General features: G+C 45.2%; 1 long non-coding RNA gene across 1 annotated transcript in view; it reads left to right on the top strand.

Moving 5' to 3' along the window:
* Positions 1–1,316: 1,316 nt before the first annotated feature.
* Positions 1,317–19,526, top strand: part of LOC311100265 — a 35,507-nt gene continuing 17,297 nt past the window's right edge. Inside the window, exon 1 of the long non-coding RNA XR_014609819.1 lies at positions 1,317–1,449. This is a non-coding gene — a long non-coding RNA (uncharacterized lncRNA). The remainder of the gene's footprint in view (positions 1,450–19,526) is intronic.

Consider the following 19,526-nt stretch of genomic DNA (forward strand, 5'->3'; position numbering starts at 1 on the left):
TTCTGATCTCTCTCTCTCTCTCTCATCTCTTTCTCTCTCTCTGATCCCTTTCTCTCTCTCTCTCTCTCTCTCTCTCTGATCTCTTTCTCTCTCTCTGATCCCTTTCTCTCTCTCTCTCTCTCTCCGTGATCCTTCTCTCCCTCCTAGCCAGGTGATAGAGGGAGGACAGAGGTGTGCAGGTATAATCTTTGTTCTAAATCACGAGCCAGGTTTAGAACAGGGGTGAGGGAAGCATAATTGCCTCCGTGTGTGTGGTGTGTCCACGTGCGTGCGTGCCAGCACACTTTAGCATGTTTTGTCTGTGTCATTTACAGTGTCAACGTTCAGCATGAAATGTTATTAAAGCCAGTCCCTCCCTGATCTGTTGTTTGTAGCTAAATCACTGAGGACCCCTGTGATGACTGGTCACTGACATCTAGAGAGGCAGAGGTCCCAATAATCTCTCCTTTCTCCCAAAGTGCCCACTTGTTCACTTCCCCTCACTGATTTGAAAGGAAATATGGTGGTCCCACCAGCCCATGCCGACACCAATCCAATAGGAAGAGCAGGGTTCAGTAGGGCGGCGCACAATTGGCCCAGCATTGGCCGGTGTAGGCCGTCATTGTAAATAAGAATTTGTTCTTAACTGACTTGCCTAGTTAAATAAAGGTAAAATAAAATAAAAATAAATGTTATGTTATTGAAGCCAGACTCCCTCTCTGATCTCTGTAGAAGCTGAGGACCCCTCATTAGCACACGGTATTAAAACATTTGCAACGGGAATATATTTGTCTCCCGGTCTCTTTCTCTGTCTCTCTGTCTTCTCTGTGGTAGGTAGACTGTCTGTCTGTCTGTCTGTCTGTCTGTCTGTCTGTCTGCCTAGCTATGTATCTATTATATTTCTATAATGTAATAATATTTCTCTCAGCAGCAGGTAACTCCTGTAGTTGTGTTTACGTTTCACGGTCTGTCTGGGTGGTGAATGACTAAAATTGGATATAAAGTATGTATTAGTATTTATTATGGATCCCCATTAGTCCCTGTAGAAATGTTAATGGAGCTATATGTTTTCAAATCAATGCCATTTTTCTGGCCTGCAAATTGACTTTTGACAAACAAATCGATCATAAAAAGATCTGTTGAATTTCGAAATCCCAAGATGGCCCTCGAGCTGAGGTCGAGTTAAGTTTAAGTCATGGGATTTTTTATTTTATTTTACCTTAACCCCTGCATCCATCCCTACCTGTCCCTCCCACAATCCACCTCTCCCTCCCACCAACCATCTATCCCTCCCACCCTCTATCCGTACCTCCTTCCTTCCTTAACCCCCACCTCAGATATCGTATCAAGCTGGACAGTGATGCTGAGCAGTATGGGGGACATGGCCGGCTGGACACAGACACAGAGTTCTTCACCGAACAGGAACCGTTTAAAGGTGTCAACGACCAATGGCAGCCACACTCTATGAAGGTAGGCTACTGTACCACTGTGTAGGGTCCAAGTAGGATCCTCTTCATCCAGTTTTGGAAATGTGCGGTAGCTTTTTACCTAAGTTGTTGGCAGGTTGTGAAATACACAGACACACACAGACATACACACACACAGACATACACACACACACACACATACAGACACACCATCTTATAAGATAAAGGTAGTGTCATTCTTCTCTCACACAGAATATGCAGTTTCTGCTCCCAATTACTGTCATTCTCGCTCTCTGTGTCTGTCTCTCTCTCTCTCTCTCTCTCTCGCTCTCTGTGTCTCTCTCTCTCTCTCTCTCTCTCTCTCTCTCTCTGTGTCTCTCTGTCTCTCTCTCTCTCTCTCTGTCTGTCTGTCTGTCTGTCTCTCTCTCTCTCTCTCTCTCTCTCTCTCTCTCTCTGTGTGTCTGTCTGTCTCTCTCTCTCTCTCTCTCTCTCTCTCTCTCTGTGTCTGTCTCTCTCTCTCTCGCTCTCGCTCTCGCTCTGTCTCCCTCTCAATTCAATTCAATAGACTTTATTGACATGGCAAGTTAAATTACTTACATTGTCAAAGTATAAATATAACAAAAATGGTGGGACCAACAGCAATAATAATAGTAGTAGTGGAAATTAATCTCTCTGTGTCAATTCAATTTCAATTTAAGGGCTTTATTGGCATGGGAAACGTATGTTAACATTGCCAAAGCAAGTGAAGTAGATAGTAAACAAAAGTGAAATAAATATTAACAGTAAACATTACACTCAGAAGTTCCAAAAGAATAAAGACATTTCAAATGTCATATTATGTCTATATACAGTGTTGGAACAATGTGCAAATAGTTAAAGTACAAAAAGGAAAATTAATCAACATAAATATGGGTTGTATTTACAATGGTGTTTGTTCTTCACTGGTTGCCCTTTTCTTGTGGCAACAGGTCACAAATATTGCAGCTGTGATGGCACACTGTGGTTTTTCACCCAGTAGATAAGGGAGTTTATCAAAATTGGGTTTGTTTTCGAATTCTTTGTGGATCGCTGTAATCTGAGGGAAATATGTGTCTCTAAAATGGTCATACATTTGGCAGGAGGTTAGGAAGTGCAGCTCAGTTTCCAACCCATTTTGTGGGCAGTGTGCACATAGCCTGTCTTCTCTTGAGAGCCAGGTCTGCCTTTGGCGTCCTTTCTCAATAGCAAGGCTATGCTCACTGAGTCTGTACATAGTCAAAGCTTTCCTTAAGTTTGGGTCAGTCACAGTGGTCAGGTATTCTGCCACTGTGTACTCTCTGTTTAGGGCCAGAAAGCATTCTAGTTTGCTCTGTTTTTTTTTATTGTTCTTTCCAATGTGTCAAGTAATTCTTTTTTTGTTTTCTCATGATTTGGTTGGGTCTAATTGTGTTGTTGTCCTGGGGCTCTGTGGGGTTTGTTTGTGTTTGTGAACAGAGCCCCAGGACCAGCTTACTTAGGGGACTCTTCTCCAAGTCCATCTCTCTGTAGGTGATGGCTTTGTTATGGAAGGTTTGGGAATCTCTTCCTTTTAAGTAATAATAATAATCCAAAGCGATTTACAGTCATGTGTGCATACATTTTCACGTATGGGTGGTCCCAGGGATCGAACCCACTACCCTGGTGTTACAAGCGCCATGCTCTATCAATTGAGCTACAGAGGACCAGAGAATATAATGGTTATATAATTTAACGGCTCTTTTCTGGATTTTGATAATTACATTTACATTTACATTTACATTTTAGTCATTTAGCAGACGCTCTTATCCAGAGCGACTTACAGTTAGTGAGTACATACATCATTTTTTTTATACTGGCCCCCCATGGGAATCGAACCCTGGCATTGCAAACGCCATGCTCTACCAATTGAGCTACATCCCTGCCGGTCATTCCCTCCCCTACCCTGGACGACGCTGAGCCAATTGTGCGCCGCCCCATGGGTCTCCCGGTCGCGGCCGGCTACGACAGAGCCTGGATTCGAACCAGGATCTCTAGTGGCACAGCTAGCACTGCGATGCAGTGCCTTAGACCACTGCGCCACTCGGTCTAAGGGTATCGGCCTAATTCTGCTCTGCATGCATTATTTGGTGTTTTACGTTGTACACAGAGGATATTTTTTGCAGAATTCTGCATGCAGGGTCTCAATTTGGTGTTTGTCCCATTTTGTGAATTCTTGGTTGGTGAGCAGACCCCAGACCTCACAACCATAAAGGACAATGGGTTCTATAACTGATTCAAGTATTTTTAACCAGATCCTAATTGGGATGTCAAATTTTATGTTCCTTTTGTTGGCATAGAAGGCCCTTCTTGCCTTGTCTCTCAGATCGTTCACAGCTTTGTGGAAGTTACCTGTGGCGCTAATGTTTAGGCCGAGGTATGTATAGTTTTTTGTGTGCTCTAGGGCAACAGTGTCTAGATGGAATTTGTATTTGTGGTCCTGGCAACTGGACCTTTTTTGGAACACCATTATTTTTGTCTTATTGAGATTTACTGTCAGGGCCCAGGTCTGACAGAATCTGTGCAGAAGATCTAGGTGCTGCTGTAGGCCCTCATTGGTTGGTGACAGAAGCACCAGATCATCAGCAAACAGTAGACATTTGACTTCAGATTCTAGTAGGGTGAGGCCGGGTGCTGCAGACTGTTCTAGTGCCCTCGCCAATTCGTTGATATATATGTTGAAGAGGGTGGGGCTTAAACTGCATCCCTGTCTCACCCCACGGCCCTGTGGAAAGAAGTGTGTTTTTTGCCAATTTTAACCGCACACTTGTTTGTGTACATGGATTTTATAATGTTGTATGTTTTTCCCCCAACCCCACTTTCCATCAATTTGTATAGCAGACCCTCATGCCAAATTGAGTCAAAAGCTTTTTTGAAATCAACAAAGCATGAGAAGACTTTGCCTTTGTTTTGGTTTGTTTGTTTGTCAATTAGGGTGTGCAGGGTGAATACGTGGTCCGTCGTACGGTAATTTGGTAAAAAGCCAATTTGACATTTGCTCAGTACATTGTTTTCACTGAGGAAATTAACTAGTCTGCTGTTAATGATAATGCAGAGGATTTTCCCAAGGTTGCTGTTGATGCATATCCCACGGTAGTTCTTGGGGTCAAATTTGTCTCCACTTTTGTGGATTGGGGTGATCAGTCCTTGGTTCCAAATATTGTGGAAGATGCCAGAGCTAAGGATGATGTTAAAGAGTTTAAGTATAGCTAATTGGAATTTGTGGTCTGTATATTTTATCATTTCATTGAAGATACCATCAACACCACAGGCCTTTTTGGGTTGGAGGGTTTGTATTTTGTCCTGTAGTTCATTCAATGTAATTGGAGAATCCAGTGGGTTCTGGTAGTCTTTAATAGTTGATTCTAAGATTTGCTTTTGATCATGTATATTTTTTTGCTGTTTGTTCTCGGTTATAGGGACAAAAAGATTGGAGAAGTGGTTTACCCATACATCTTTGTTTTGGATAGATAGCTCTTTGTGTTGTTGTTTGTTTAGTGTTTTCCAATTTTCCCAGAAGTGGTTAGATTCTATGGATTCTTCAGTTACATTGAGCTGATTTCTGACATGCTGTTCCTTCTTTTTCCGTAGTGTATTTCTGTATTGTTTTAGTCTCTCTCTCTCTCTCTCTCTCTCTCTCTCTGTTACTCTCTCTCTCTCTCTGTTACTCTCTCTCTTTCTCTCTCCCGCTCTGTTTCTCTCTCTCGCTCTGTTTCTCTCGCTCTCTCTCTCACTCTGTTTCTCTCTCTCGCTCTGTTTCTCTCTCTCTCTCGCTCTGTTTCTCTCTCGCTCTGTTTCTCGCTCTGTTTCTCTCTCTGTTTCTCGCTCTCTCTGTGCTCTCTCTCTTGCTCCTTCTCTCTCTGTCTCTCTGTTTCTCTCTCTGTTTCTTTCTCTCTCTTGCTCCTTCTCTCTCTGTCTGTTTCTCTCTCTGTTTCTCTCTCTTGCTCCTTCTCTCTCTCTCTCTCTGTTTCTCTCTCTTGCTCCTTCTCTCTCTCTCTCTGTTTCTCTCTCTCTCTTGCTCCTTCTCTCTCTCTTTCTCTCTCTCTCTCTTTCTCTCTCTCTCTCTCTCTCTCTCTCTCTCTCTCTCTCTCTCTGTGCTCTCTCTCTCTCTCTCTCTCTCTCTCTCTCTCTGTGCTCTCTCTCTGTTTCTCTCTCTCTCTTGCTCCTTCTCTCTCTCTTTCTCTCTCTCTCTTTCTCTCTTTCTCTCTCTCTGTCTCTCTCCTTCTCTCTCTCTCTCTCTCTCTCTCTCTCTCTCTGTCTCTCTCTCTCTCTGTGTTTCTCTCTCTCTCTCTCGCTCTGTTTCTCTCTCTCTCTCTCTCGCTCTGTTTCTCTCTCTCTCTCTCTCGCTCTGTTTCTCTCTCTCTCTCTAGTTTTCTCTCTCTGTTTCTCTCTCTCTCTGTGCTGTCTCTCTTGCTCCTTCTCTCTCTGTCTCTGCAGGTTCTCTGTCACTGTTTAACCCTGTTCCTAAACTCTCGCTCACTATCTCCCTCCTCACATCACTCGTTCTTTCTCTCTCTGTGTCTCTCTCTCTCTGACATAGATAGCAGTTATTTTCTGTATCTAAACCTGCTGATTGATCATTGGACTGCAGTCCTCATTACACACACACACACACACACACACACACATTCCTCTGTTTCATCCATCCATCCCTCCATCCCATAGTATCCCTTTCCTCCTCCTCTCCTCTACTCTCCATCACACTGTAACCTTTTCTTCCTCCACACACATACCAGGGTTTCCGTTGCCGGCCGGCTTTTGGGCAAAATAAATAAATGATAAAATAAATGATAAGCCGATAAATAAGACTGTTGCGAGAGTGGAGAGAGGAAGAAAATCCCTTAACAAAATTATATTTTTTATTCATTGATGGAAATACAGCTTATCTGTCTATAGGTTATAGTGGAATTAAATTGGCGTGAATGTATTTTCATTAGTCATCATGTAGCCTATCTTCTAAACTGAACAAAAAATATATACGCAACATGTAAAGTGTTGGTCCCATGTTTCATGAGCTGAAATAAAAAATCCCAGAAAGTTTCCATAAGCACAAAAAGCTTATTTCAATTTTGTGCACAAATGTGTTAACATCCCTCTTAGTGAGCATTTCTCTTTTGCCAAGACAATCCATCCACCTGACAGGTGTGGCATATCAAGAAGCTGATTAAACAACATGATCATTACACAGATGCACCTTGTGCTGTGGACAATAAAAGGCCACTCTAAAATGTGCAGTTTTGTCACACAACACAATGCCACATATGTCTCAACTTTTGAGGGAGTGTGCAATTTGGCATGCTGACTGCAGGAATGTCCACCAGAGCTGTTGCCAGAGAATTGAATGTTAATTTCTCTACCATAAGCCGCTTCCAACGTCGTTTTAGAGAATTTGGCAGTACGTCCAACCGGCCTCACAACCGCAGAACACATCTAACCACGCCAGCCCAGGACCTCCACATCCGGCTTCTTTACCTGCGGGATCGTCAGACCAGCCACACGTACAGCTGATGTAATTGAGGAATATTTCTGTATGTAATAAAGCCCTTTTGTGGGGAAAAACGTATTCTGATTGGCTGGTTCTGGCTCCCCAGTGGGTTGGCCTATGCCCTCCCAGGCCCACCCATGGCTGCACCCCTGCCCAGTCATGTGAAATCCATAGATTAGGGCCTAATGAATTTATTTCAATTAACTGATTTCCTTATATGAACTGTAACTCATAACTGTTGAAATTGTTCAGTGTTGCATTGTATTTTTGTAAAGTATATTTATCCAACACAACGATCACACGCACAGCATACACAGTTTACACAACATACACAGCATACACAGTTTACAGAGCATACACAACATACACAGCATACACAGCATACACAGTTTACAGAGCATACACAGCATACACAGCTTACACAGCATACACAGTTTACAGAGCTTACACAGCATACACAGCATACACAGTTTACACAGCTTACACAGCATACACAACATACACAGCATACACAGCATACACAGCATACACAGCATACACAGTTTACAGAGCTGTATTTCTCCTGCTGCTCCTCAGCTGGTTGCTGCTGGAGGAAAACATGAGCTTTTATACCGTATTATCAGCATATTCAACAGCGTTTAATAAATATATTACCTTCAACAGCGTTATCCTGTGATCAAGCCATCAATGTTTTAATGATTATTGATGTCGTAAAAAATGTTAGCTAACGGTTTAGCAATTAGCATGTTTGACATTTCAGTGGAAGTACTACTGTTATCAGCTTTTTGATAAGCGGTTTAGCAAAAAAATACGTCCCGTATTATCGGCATACGGCCCCCAGTTATTGGCCACCTTACTATTTTGTTCAATTACAAGATATATCCGCTTAATTTTGTTGAAAAAAGAGACACCAACCTCGTACCCGAAGTGTTTACTAGATAGTTGACTAGTTGGCTAGTCTCCAGGTAAAAAATAATGACTTGCCTGTCAACTTTTCATTGCGTAGCCCGGTGCGCCCTCCTGTGGACTCCTAAAAAATGGTTCTTCACCAACAATATTCAGTGTTGTAACCAAATAATGTCTCATTTGTTTTACAGATTAATCTTATGTTTTGAGAAAGTAGATAACAGTTGAATACTAAAATATGAGTATGAATAATTTACATAAAATAAAACTTCAATTTCACTAATGTGACATAAACAATGAAAACACTGTTGGAGTTTGTGTTGCAGAGGTGCACTTGGAAAGTAAAGGAAGAAATACACAAGATGGGTTGAATAAAAATATATATTGTATTTTTTTGTACTAATAAATAATTTCATATGAACACAAACAAAACAAACAATTAAATCTCGACCTCATCCCTATATTGTCACAAAAAATCCCAATAATATTCCAGCTCCACCGCTACCTCTTGATCCCACTGCACACACCTGCAGTGGAACCAGTGCTGGCAGAAGTCACAGCACACCCATGGCACCTCGGATCTACACTCCTGAGGGGAGCTTGCAGGCGGATCACGCTCCCCGCAGCGAGCACAGCAGGTGGTCTTCTTTTATACCAAATAATACAAATGGATTAATATGGTTTTACAAAATGTAGAAGTTCTTCAACAACAATAGTAATGGATACAACTGAGAGAGAGAGAGATAATCAGATTATGAAATACCTGAGAGTGGTGCCATGGGTGGCGTGACCGCTGGAGCTTTTCTCTTCCTTTTCTGTGCTGCAGTTTTGAGAAAAAGTAGTGTTAGACAGAGCATGTTTCTTGAAAACCCTTTTCAACTTTTTTACATCAATACCTCTGGAGGAAGCTGCAGAGGTTTTGGAGGAGGTGGAGATGACTTGAGGGCTGGTGCTATGGACTGTAGATATGTAAAGAGAGATTCTTTTTTTTTTTTTTACATTGCTGTTTTGTAAAACAGATAACAGTCATTTTTTGTTATTTAACATGTGGAGGTGGCTGTATTCAAATTGCAAGGGGCAGGGACACCAGACGAGGCTGCTATGATGGTGTGACCAGGGGAGACGGAGAAGGCAGTTGGTCCAGAGGAGGCCGTGTTGGTGGTGACAGACAGGGGAGACGGAGAAGGCAGTTGGTCCAGAGGAGGCCGTGTTGGTGGTGACAGACAGGGTGGGTGGTGTGCATTGGGGTGGTGGTGGACAAAACCGCCGAAGATGGCTTGGAGGAGCTGGTGTTTGTAACGGTGGGGTTGAGGGGCCGACGATGGTGTGGCCGGGAGAGTAGGCACGTGGCCTTCTTCTGCAGCTGGGGACTCCGGCGGCTCCTACAGGTGTTGCACACTGGGAGGCACTGGCAGTGGTGATGCAGCTGTCAGGAGTGGTTCCAGCGGGGGGGGTGCAGCAGAGGCGATGGCGTCAATGGTCTCATCCATGGCAGCCCTCTCCTGTGCCCTCTGTGTTCTGAGGGCTGCCCGACGCTCTTTCTCCTCTGCCTCGGCCCTCTCCTTCTCACCCCTCTCCTGCCACAGGGCCTAACGAATTTATTTCAATTAACTGATTTCCTTATATGAACTGTAACTCATAACTGTTGAAATTGTTCAGTGTTGCATTGTATTTTGGTTCAGTATATTTATCCAACACAACGATCACACGCACAGCATACACAGTTTACACAACATACACAGCATACACAGCTTACACAGCATACACAGCATACACAGTTTACACAGCATACACAGTTTACACAACATACACGGCATACACAGCATACACAGCATACACAGCATACACAGCATACACAGCATACACAGCATACACAGCATACACAGCATACACAGTTTACACAGCATACACAGCATACACAGCATACACAGCATACACAGCATACACAGCATACACAGCATACACAGCATACACAGTTTACAGAGCATACACAGCATACACAACATACACAGCATACACAGCATACACAGCATACACAGCATACACAGCATACACAGCATACACAGCATACACAGTTTACAGAGCATACACAACATACACAGCATACACAGCATACACAGCATACACAACATACACAGTTTACAGAGCTGTATTTCTCCTGCTGCTCCTCAGCTGGTTGCTGCTGGAGGAAAACATGAGCTTTTATACCGTATTATCAGCATATTCAACAGCGTTTAATAAATATATTACCTTCAACAGCGTTATCCTGTGATCAAGCCATCAATGTTTTGTGATTATTGGTGTCGTAAAAAATGTTAGCTAACGGTTTAGCAATTAGCATGTTTGACATTTCAGTGGAAATACTACTGTTATCAGCTTTTTGATAAGCGGTTTAGCAAAAAAATACGTCCCGTATTATCGGCACACGGCCCCCAGTTATTGGCCACCTTACTATTTTGTTCAATTACAAGATATATCCGCTTAATTTTGTTGAAAAAAGAGACACCAACCTCGTACCCGAAGTGTTTACTAGATAGTTGACTAGTTGGCTAGCCTTCCGGTAAAAAATAATGACTTGCCTGTCAACTTTTCATTGCGTAGCCCGGTGCGCCCTCCTGTGGACTCCTAAAAAATGGTTCTTCACCAACAATATTCAGTTTTGTAACCAAATAATGTCTCATTTGTTTTACAGATTAATCTTATGTTTTGAGAAAGTAGATAACAGTTGAATACTAAAATATGAGTATGAATAATTTACATAAAATAAAACTTCAATTTCACTAATGTGACATAAACAATGAAAACACTGTTGGAGTTTGTGTTGCAGAGGTGCACTTGGAAAGTAAAGGAAGAAATACACAAGATATAAAAATATAGATTGTATTTTTTTTGTACAAATAAATAATTTCATATGAACACAAACAAAACAAACAATTAAATATTGACCTCCATCCCTATATTGTCACAAAAAATCCCAATAATAATCCAGCTCCACCGCTACCTCACACCTGCAGTGGAACCAGTGCTGGCAGAAGTCACAGCACACCCATGGCACCTCGGATCTACACTCCTGAGAGGAGCTTGCAGGCGGATCACGCTCCCCGCAGCGAGCACAGCAGGTGGTGTCTTCTTTTATAAAAAAATAATAATAATAATAAAATTGATAAACATGGTTTTGCAAAATGTAGAAGTTCTTCAACAACAATAGTAATGGATACAACTGAGAGAGAGAGAGAGAGAGAGAAACAGATTATGAAGTACCTGAGAGTGGTGCCATGGGTGGCGTGACCGCTGGAGCTTTTCTCTTCCTTCTCTGTGCTGCAGTTTGAGAAAAAGTACTGTTAGACAGAGCATGTTTCATGAAAACCCTTTTCAACTTTTTTACATCAATACCTCTGGAGGAAGCCGCAGAAGTTTTGGAGGAGGTGGTGATGATTGAGGGCTGGTGCTATGGACTGTAGATATGGAAAGAGAGATTCTTTTTTTTTTTTTACATTGCTGTTTTATAAAACAGATAACAGTCATTTTTTGTAATTTAACATGTGGAGGTAATTTAACATGTGGAGGTGGCTGTATTCAAATTGCAAGGGGCCAGGGACACCAGACGAGGCTGCTATGATGGTGTGACCAGGGGAGACGGAGGAGGCAGTTGGTCCAGAGGAGGCCGTGTTGGTGGTGACAGACTTGGGGAGACGGAGGAGGCAGTTGGTCCAGAGGAGGCCGTGTTGGTGGTGACAGACTTGGGGAGACGGAGGAGGCAGTTGGTCCAGAGGAGGCCGTGTTGGTGGTGACAGACAGGGGAGACGGAGGAGGCAGTTGGTCCAGAGGAGGCCGTGTTGGTGGTGACAGACGGGGGGGGGGGGTGGTGTGCATCGTGGTGGTGGTGGACAAAACCGCCGACGATGGCTTGGAGGAGCTGGTGTTTGTAACGGTGGGGTTGAGGGGCTGACGACGGTGTGGCCGGGAGAGTAGGCACGTGGCCTTCTTCTGCAGCTGGGGACTCCGGCGGCTCCTACAGGTGTTGCACACTGGGAGGCACTGGCAGTGGTGATGCAGCTGTCAGGAGTGGTTCCAGCGGGGGGGTGCAGCAGAGGCGATGGCGTCAATGGTCTCATCCATGGCAGCCCTCTCCTGTGCCTTCTGTGTTCTGAGGGCTGCCCGATGCTCTTTCTCCTCTGCCTCGGCCCACTCCTTCTCACCCCTCTCCTGCCACTGGCGCGAGTATTCCTCCCCGGTGAGGCATGTGGCGACCACAGGGAGTCTTCTGTTTCGGTCTAGCTGATATTTCAGGACAGTAAGGATGTGCCCCAGGTCCTACGCTATCAGCCCCCCCTCTATTAGGGGGTGCTCTTCTAGAGCTAGAGCTAGGCCTGGGGCTGGAGCAGGGACTGGGACTGGAGCAGGGGCTGAGGGTCCTCCTGTGGTCACTGGGGAGGAGGTGCTGATGGACGGCACAGTGCCTCTGGTTCCAGGAGAGGCGGTGGTGGGACCCGGTAGGGTCCGAGACGGCATTAAACGGGACCCTTCAATAGCTGAAGGGTCGAAAGGGAAGAGGCCACACTTCTTAAACCCTTCCACCACATAGCACATGTCCTTGCAGCGCTGGTACGGGTAGCGGAATACTCTGGCAAATTCTGATTTGTTTATCATGTAGGAGTGGTCAAAATGGCTAAGGTCTCCAGCTACCTCGGAGAACTCAGCCTTTAAAGGGCCAAAGTATGCCACGTCCAGCGGCTGCAGGACACGGGTGCAGTGTGGTGGAAGACAAAGAAGTATAACCCCTTCCCTTAGTGCCGCCGCGAGCACCTCCGGGTCCATGTGGCTCTTGTGCCCATCGAACTTGAGAAGGAGAGGGCGCTCTTTCACTGCATGCTTAATGAAGTGTTGAAACCACTTCCTGAACAGGTCCCCGTCAATGTAGCCACTGTTTGACTGTCCATACAAGGCTTGGGGGCGGGCCTCCCAGTGTGTAGTGTCCACCGGGGAAACACTTGGGGTAGATGATAAACGGGGGGACGTCCTCCCCAGTTGCGTTGAAGCAGGCCAGCACTGTGATGTGCTCCTTGGTCCCCAGAGCCTGCTGGTACACGTGTTTTGCGCCCCGGGGAGCCAGCACTTTGTGCCTGCTCTGGTCGCTACGAAACCCAGACTCATCGCAGTTATAGATTTGTCTGGGTTTCTCCCTCAACCCACTCTCCTCCAAGTGCTTCTCATAAGAAGTGAAGAAGGTGTCCATCGTCGGACACACTCAGCTCTCCCCCTGTCCAGGGTGTCCTGCCTCCTCACGCGCAGGTTCTCGTGGCTCCTCCTGAACATTTCCCACCACCGCTTCCCCAGTGGCGGGATTGTTTCCCCTGGGTGCCGAAACCTACAATAGAATAGAATACATATAATTGTCCATCCAGGATGAAAATGTTTATTTTGGCATCACCATACACATCCACATTTACATCACACACATTGAGAACAGTCAGTCCACCAGTCTACATACATAAACACATAGAACATCAAATACCTGTGTATTTTGTCGGCGTATTTCATCAGCCTCTGTCTGGTGAAGGTGAACCCATGGCTGGCGCTGTAGATACAGTACTGCACCAGAGAATTTTCATCCTCTGATGCAAGCAATGTGGGTGGTCCACTGCGACAACCACGGGTCACCCGGCCGCTCAGCCCGTCCGCCAGGGTCTGCCGAGGTACACCATGCACCTTGGTAGATAAGAAAAGAAAACTGTTACTAGCAGATAAAATTCACATACACACGGTAATCTCCTAAAAACAAAAGATGCCTAACCTTGGCAGCCTGGCGGATAGCCATCCCTGCCCCGCAGTCCTCCATGGCATGGAACATGTCCTCCTCACTCCACTGCTTCCTCTTGACTTTCTCCATGCTGTGGTGGGAAATACATGTAGCTAATTAACTTGGCATACTATACACATTTTAGAAAGATAACTCCATCTGAATATGTATAAACATTTACATTTGAAAGCTAAGGCATTGAAAGGTGATGAAAGTTTTCACAATAACTGAAAGTGTACCCAAGTTTTTTTGTTTGATGTTATCTGTAATGAAAATGAGTGTCCCAATTAGTTTAATATTGATGCATACATTGTAACATTTGACTAAATACTGCCTCTATGTAGCTGTTGTAAGATGAAACATGGCCAACAGTGATAGGTGTCAAAAAGTTCATGGTTCAAAGTTCCAAATATATTTTTGCAGATTGTGCAAAACGCCTCCGTCAGAGGACTCCAATGTTGATACGATAAAGCTTGACAACATTCAGCTGTTTTCGTGATATGTAACACTTACCATTTTTTTCTCCCTTTTTGGTTACTAAGCAGTTCTATCAACATTTAGCAACTAAGCTAGCAACATTAGAAAATCTGTTAGCTATATTTCAGGGGTAAAAAGTTGGATATTAAATGATGTGTGGTCTGTCGCGCAGTCGAATTTTACAATATGCAGCGTGTCCCACAAAATGTGTACATGTATAACTTTTTTTTGAAAACTCTCAAATCCTAACTTAACTTACATAAATTGCACTGAAAATCAAGGGGTCAGCTAGCTAGAAGGGTGTCGTTAGTCGCTAAACTTACCGTTATTTTCCAGTCCATTTTAAATGTTGAGCTCGAGGTGATTTAGTCCTCCAACCGCTGGAGAGTGTCCGATGTTTTGGGGAAAATTAGCTAAGACCAATTCATCGCGCAACAATTCTATATGCAATCGCGTGTTTTGATGATTAAAACTACTATTTTTATTTCTCATCCCTGATTGAAGCGCGCCTCCCATTCACCGTTCAACAGCACCACCACCACTTGTGAGCTGGAGGCATTTTGAAAACATAGGCCTACTTCATTGTTTGAAGCCTTGTCTGCTTCCCTTTCTGTCTGTGGATCTATTCCATAGGTTTACTACTGGTGATGTAATGGGAAATGGATCAAAAAGAAACAATCAAGGGGGCAAACAATTCGCACAATGAAACATATTTAATTATACTGAAGGCACCTGATTTTACATTTTAGTCATTTAGTAGACGCTCTTATCCAGAGCGACTTACAGTTAGATCTTCACACATATTTTACTACTACCCATTACAACCTGACAGAGCTTGAGGATCTGCAGAGAAGAATGGTATATAGGTAGTTTACTCAGGTAGTTATTGTAGGTTATTGTAGGTAATTATTGTAGGTAAGTATTGTATTCGGTGGACCCCGGCGAAGCACGAGGCTAGCTTACCCACTACTTGGACCAACAAAGCTAGCTAGCTAGCTAGCGGGTAGCTACTGGTAACTTTTAGCAACTGTGGTTAGTTGTTTCCAATGTTATTTCACGCTTAAGAGTACCTGTGATTGAGCCAGCTAGCTGCCACCATTCAGCTGTTTTTCTAACCTCATTATCCAAGGCATTAACGTTAGGTGGTTGGTAGCTGCTGTACTTAATTACAGCTACTGATAACAGTCTGCTGTAGTTTACAACAATTCTAATTTCTAAAGTGGAAGTTGGGAGAGTTTTATTCGGGTGGTTCAGTGAAACAATTATAGTTTCTGAGGTGGAAGTTGGGAGAGTTATATTTTTTTGGTGAGGGAGGCCTGCTCTCTCCTTTCCCAGATGTTTAGTTCATTTCTTTCCTTTCTCCTCTGCATTATTGTAGCCATCTGCTGCAGCCTGTCAACTATGCCTCTGCCTATCCCTGTTCTCTCCTCTCCGCACAGGCTACACAAACGCCTCACACCGCGTGGCTGCTGCCTCTCTAACCTGGTGGTCCCTGCACGCACCACACACCTGGAGTTCCAGGTCTCAGGCAGCCTCTGGAACTGCCGTTCTGCCGCCAACAAGGCTGACTTCATCCCAGCCTATGCTACCCTCCAGTCCCTCGACTTCCTGGCGCTGACGGAAACATGGATTACCACTGAAAACACTGCTACTCCTACTGCTCTCTCCTCGTCTGACCATGTGTTCTCGCATACCCCGAGAGCATCTGGTCAGAGGGGTGGTGGCACAGGAATCCTCATCTCTACCAAGTGGTCATTCTCAATTTTTCCCCTAACCCATCTGTCTATCTCCTCATTTGAATTCCACGCTGTCACAGTCACTAGCCCATTTAAGCTTAATATCCTTGTCATCTATCGCCCTCCAGGTTCCCTTGGAGAGTTCATCAATGAGCTTGACGCCTTGATAAGTTCCTTTCCTGAGGATGGCTCACCCTTCACAGTTTTGGGGGATTTCAACCTCCCTACGTCTACATTTGACTCATTTCTCTCTGCCTCCTTCTTTCCACTCCTCTCCTCTTTTGACCTCACCCTCTCACCGTCCCCCCCTACTCACAAGGCAGGCAATACGCTTGACTTAATCTTTACTAGATGTTGCTCTTCTACTAATCTCACTGCAACTCCCCTCCATGTCTCCGACCACTACTTTGTATCCTTTTCTCTCTCGCTCTCCTCCAACACTACTCACTCTGCCCCTACACAGATGGTAACGCGCCGCCGCAACCTTCGCTCTCTCTCTCCCACTACTCTCTCCTCTTCCATCCTATCATCTCTTCCCTCTGGTCAATCCTTCTCCCTCCAATCTCCTGATTCTGCCTCCTCAACCCTCCTCTCCTCCCTCTCTACATCCTTTGACTCCCTGTGTCCCCTATCCTCCCGGCCGGCTCGGTCCTCCCCTCCAGCTCCGTGGCTTGATGACTCATTGCGAGCTCACAGAACAGAGCTCCGGGCAGCGGAGCGGAAATGGAAGAAAACTAAACTCCCTGCCGACCTGGCATCTTTTCACTCCCTCCTCTCTACATTTTCTTCATCTGTTTCTGCTGCTAAGGCCACTTTCTACCACTCTAAATTCCAAGCATCTGCCTCTAACCCTAGGAAGCTCTTTGCCACATTCTCCTCACTGCTGAACCACTTTGAAAAGAAGGTTGACGACATCCGATCCTCGTTTGTTAAGTCTAATGACACTGCTGGTCCTGCTCACACTGCCCTACCCTATGCTTTGACTTCTTTCTCCCCTCTCTCTCCAGATAAAATCTTGCGACTAGTGACTGCAGGCCGCCCAACAACCTGCCCGCTTGACCCCATCCCCTCCTCTCTTCTCCAGACCATCTCCGGTGACTTTCTCCCCTACCTCACCTCGCTGATCAACTCATCCTTGACTGCTGGCCATGTCCCTTCCGTCTTCAAGAGAGCGAGAGTTGCACCCCTTCTCAAAAAACCAACACTCGATCCCACTGATGTCAACAACTACAGACCAGTATCCCTTCTTTCTTTTCTTTCCAAAACTATTGAGCGTGCCGTCTTTAGCCAACTCTCTTGCTATCTCTCTCAGAATGACCTTCTTGATCCAAACCAGTCAGGTTTCAGGACTGGTCATTCAACTGAGACTGCTCTTCTCTGTGTCACGGAGGCTCTCCGCACTGCTAAAGCTAACTCTCTCTCCTCTGCTCTTGTCCTTCTAGACCTGTCTGCTGCCTTTGATACTGTGAACCATCTGATCCTCCTCTCCACCCTCTCCGAGCTGGGCATCTCCGGCGCGGCTCACTCCTGGATTGCGTCCTACCTGACCGGTCGCTCCTACCAAGTGGTGTGGCGAGAAGCTGTCTCCGCACCACGTGCTCTCACCACTGGTGTCCCCCAGGGCTCAGTTCTAGGCCCTCTCCTTTTCTCCCTATACACCAAGTCACTTGGCTCTGTCATATCCTCACATGGCCTCTCCTATCATTGCTATGCTGACGATACACAACTAATCTTCTCCTTTCCCCCTTCTGATAACCAGGTGGCGAATCGCATCTCTGCATGTCTGGCCGACATATCAGAATGGATGACGGATCACCACCTCAAGCTGAACCCTGGCAAGACGGAGCTGCTCTTCCTCCCTGGGAAGGACTGCCCGTTCCATGATCTCGCCATCACGGTTGACAACTCCGTTGTGTCCTCCTCCCAGAGTGCGAAGAGCCTTGGCGTGACCCTGGACAACACCCTGTCGTTCTCCGCTAATATCAAGGCGGTGACCCGATCCTGCAGGTTCATGCTCTACAACATTCGGAGAGTACGACCCTGCCTTACACAGGAAGCGGCACAGGTCCTAATCCAGGCACTTGTCATCTCCCGTCTGGATTACTGCAACTCGCTGTTGGCTGGGCTCCCTGCCTGTGCCATTAAACCCCTACAACTCATCCAGAATGCCGCAGCCCGTCTGGTGTTCAACCTTCCCAAGTTCTCTCACGTCACCCCCCTCCTCCGCACACTCCACTGGCTTCCAGTTGAAGCTCGCATCCGTTACAAGACCATGGTGCTTGCCTATGGAGCAGTGAGGGGAACGGCACCTCCGTACCTTCAGGCTCTGATCAGTCCCTACACCCAAACGAGGGCATTGCGTTCATCCACATCTGGCCTGCTGGCTCCCCTTCCTCTGCGGAAGCATAGTTCCCGCTCAGCCCAGTCAAAACTGTTCGCTGCTCTGGCACCCCAATGGTGGAACAAGCTCCCTCACGACGCCAGGACAGCGGAGTCACTCACCACCTTCCGGAGACATTTGAAACCCCACCTCTTTAAGGAATACCTGGGATAGGATGAAGTAATCCTTCTACCCCCCCCCCCCCCCCCAAAAAAAATTAAAAAAAAAATAAAAATAGTAAAGTGGTTAACCCACTGGCTATAGGGTGAATGCACCAATTTGTAAGTCGCTCTGGATAAGAGCGTCTGCTAAATGACTTAAATGTTAAATGTTAATGGGAGAAACTCCCCAAATACAGGTGTGCCAAGCTTGTAGCGTCATACCCAAGAAGACTCGAGGCTGTAATGGCTGCCAAAGGTGCTTCAACAAAGTACTGAGTAAAGGGTCTGAATACTTATGTAAATGTGATATTTCAGTTTTATTTTTTACATTTGCTAAAATTTCTGAAAACCTATTTTTACTTTCTCATAAAAAAAAATTATTTTTTTATTTAACCAGGTAAGCCAGTTGAGAACAAGTTCTCATTTATAACTGCGACCTGGCCAAGATAAAGCAAAGCAGTGCGATAAAAACAACACAGAGTTACATATGGGGTAAAAAAAAATAAAAAATACTACAGAAAATCTATATACAGTGTGTGCAAATGTAGCAAGTTATGGAGGTAAGGCAATAAATAGGCTATAGTGCAAAATAATTACAATTAGTATTAACACTGGAATGCTAGAGGTGCAAGAGATTATGTGCAAATAGAGATACTGGGGTGCAAAATAACAAAATAAATAACAATATAGGGATGAGGTAGTTGGGTGGGCTAATTACAGATGGGCTGTGTACAGGTGCAGTGATCGGTAAGGTGCTCTGACAACTGATGCTTAAAGTTAGTGAGGGAGATAAGAGTCTCCAGCTTCAGAGATTTTTGCAATTCGTTCCAGTCATTGGCAGCAGAGAACTGGAAGGAATGGCGGCCAAAGGAGGTGTTGGCTTTGGGGATGACCAGTGAGATATACCTGCTGGAGCGCAGACTACGGGTGGGTGCTGCTATGGTGACCAATGAGCTAAGATAAGGCGGGGATTTGCCTAGCAGTGATTTATAGATGACCTGGAGCCAGTGGGTTTGGCGACAAATACGTAGTGAGGGCCAGCCAACAATGGTGGGTAGTATATGGGGCTTTGGTGACAAAACAGATGGCACTGTGATAGACTACATCCAATTTGCTGAGTAGAGTGTTGGAGGCTATTTTGT

This window comes from Coregonus lavaretus (genome assembly GCF_964263955.1).
Source record: "Coregonus lavaretus genome assembly, chromosome: 24".
In the NCBI taxonomy this organism is placed as follows: Eukaryota; Metazoa; Chordata; class Actinopteri; order Salmoniformes; family Salmonidae; genus Coregonus; species Coregonus lavaretus.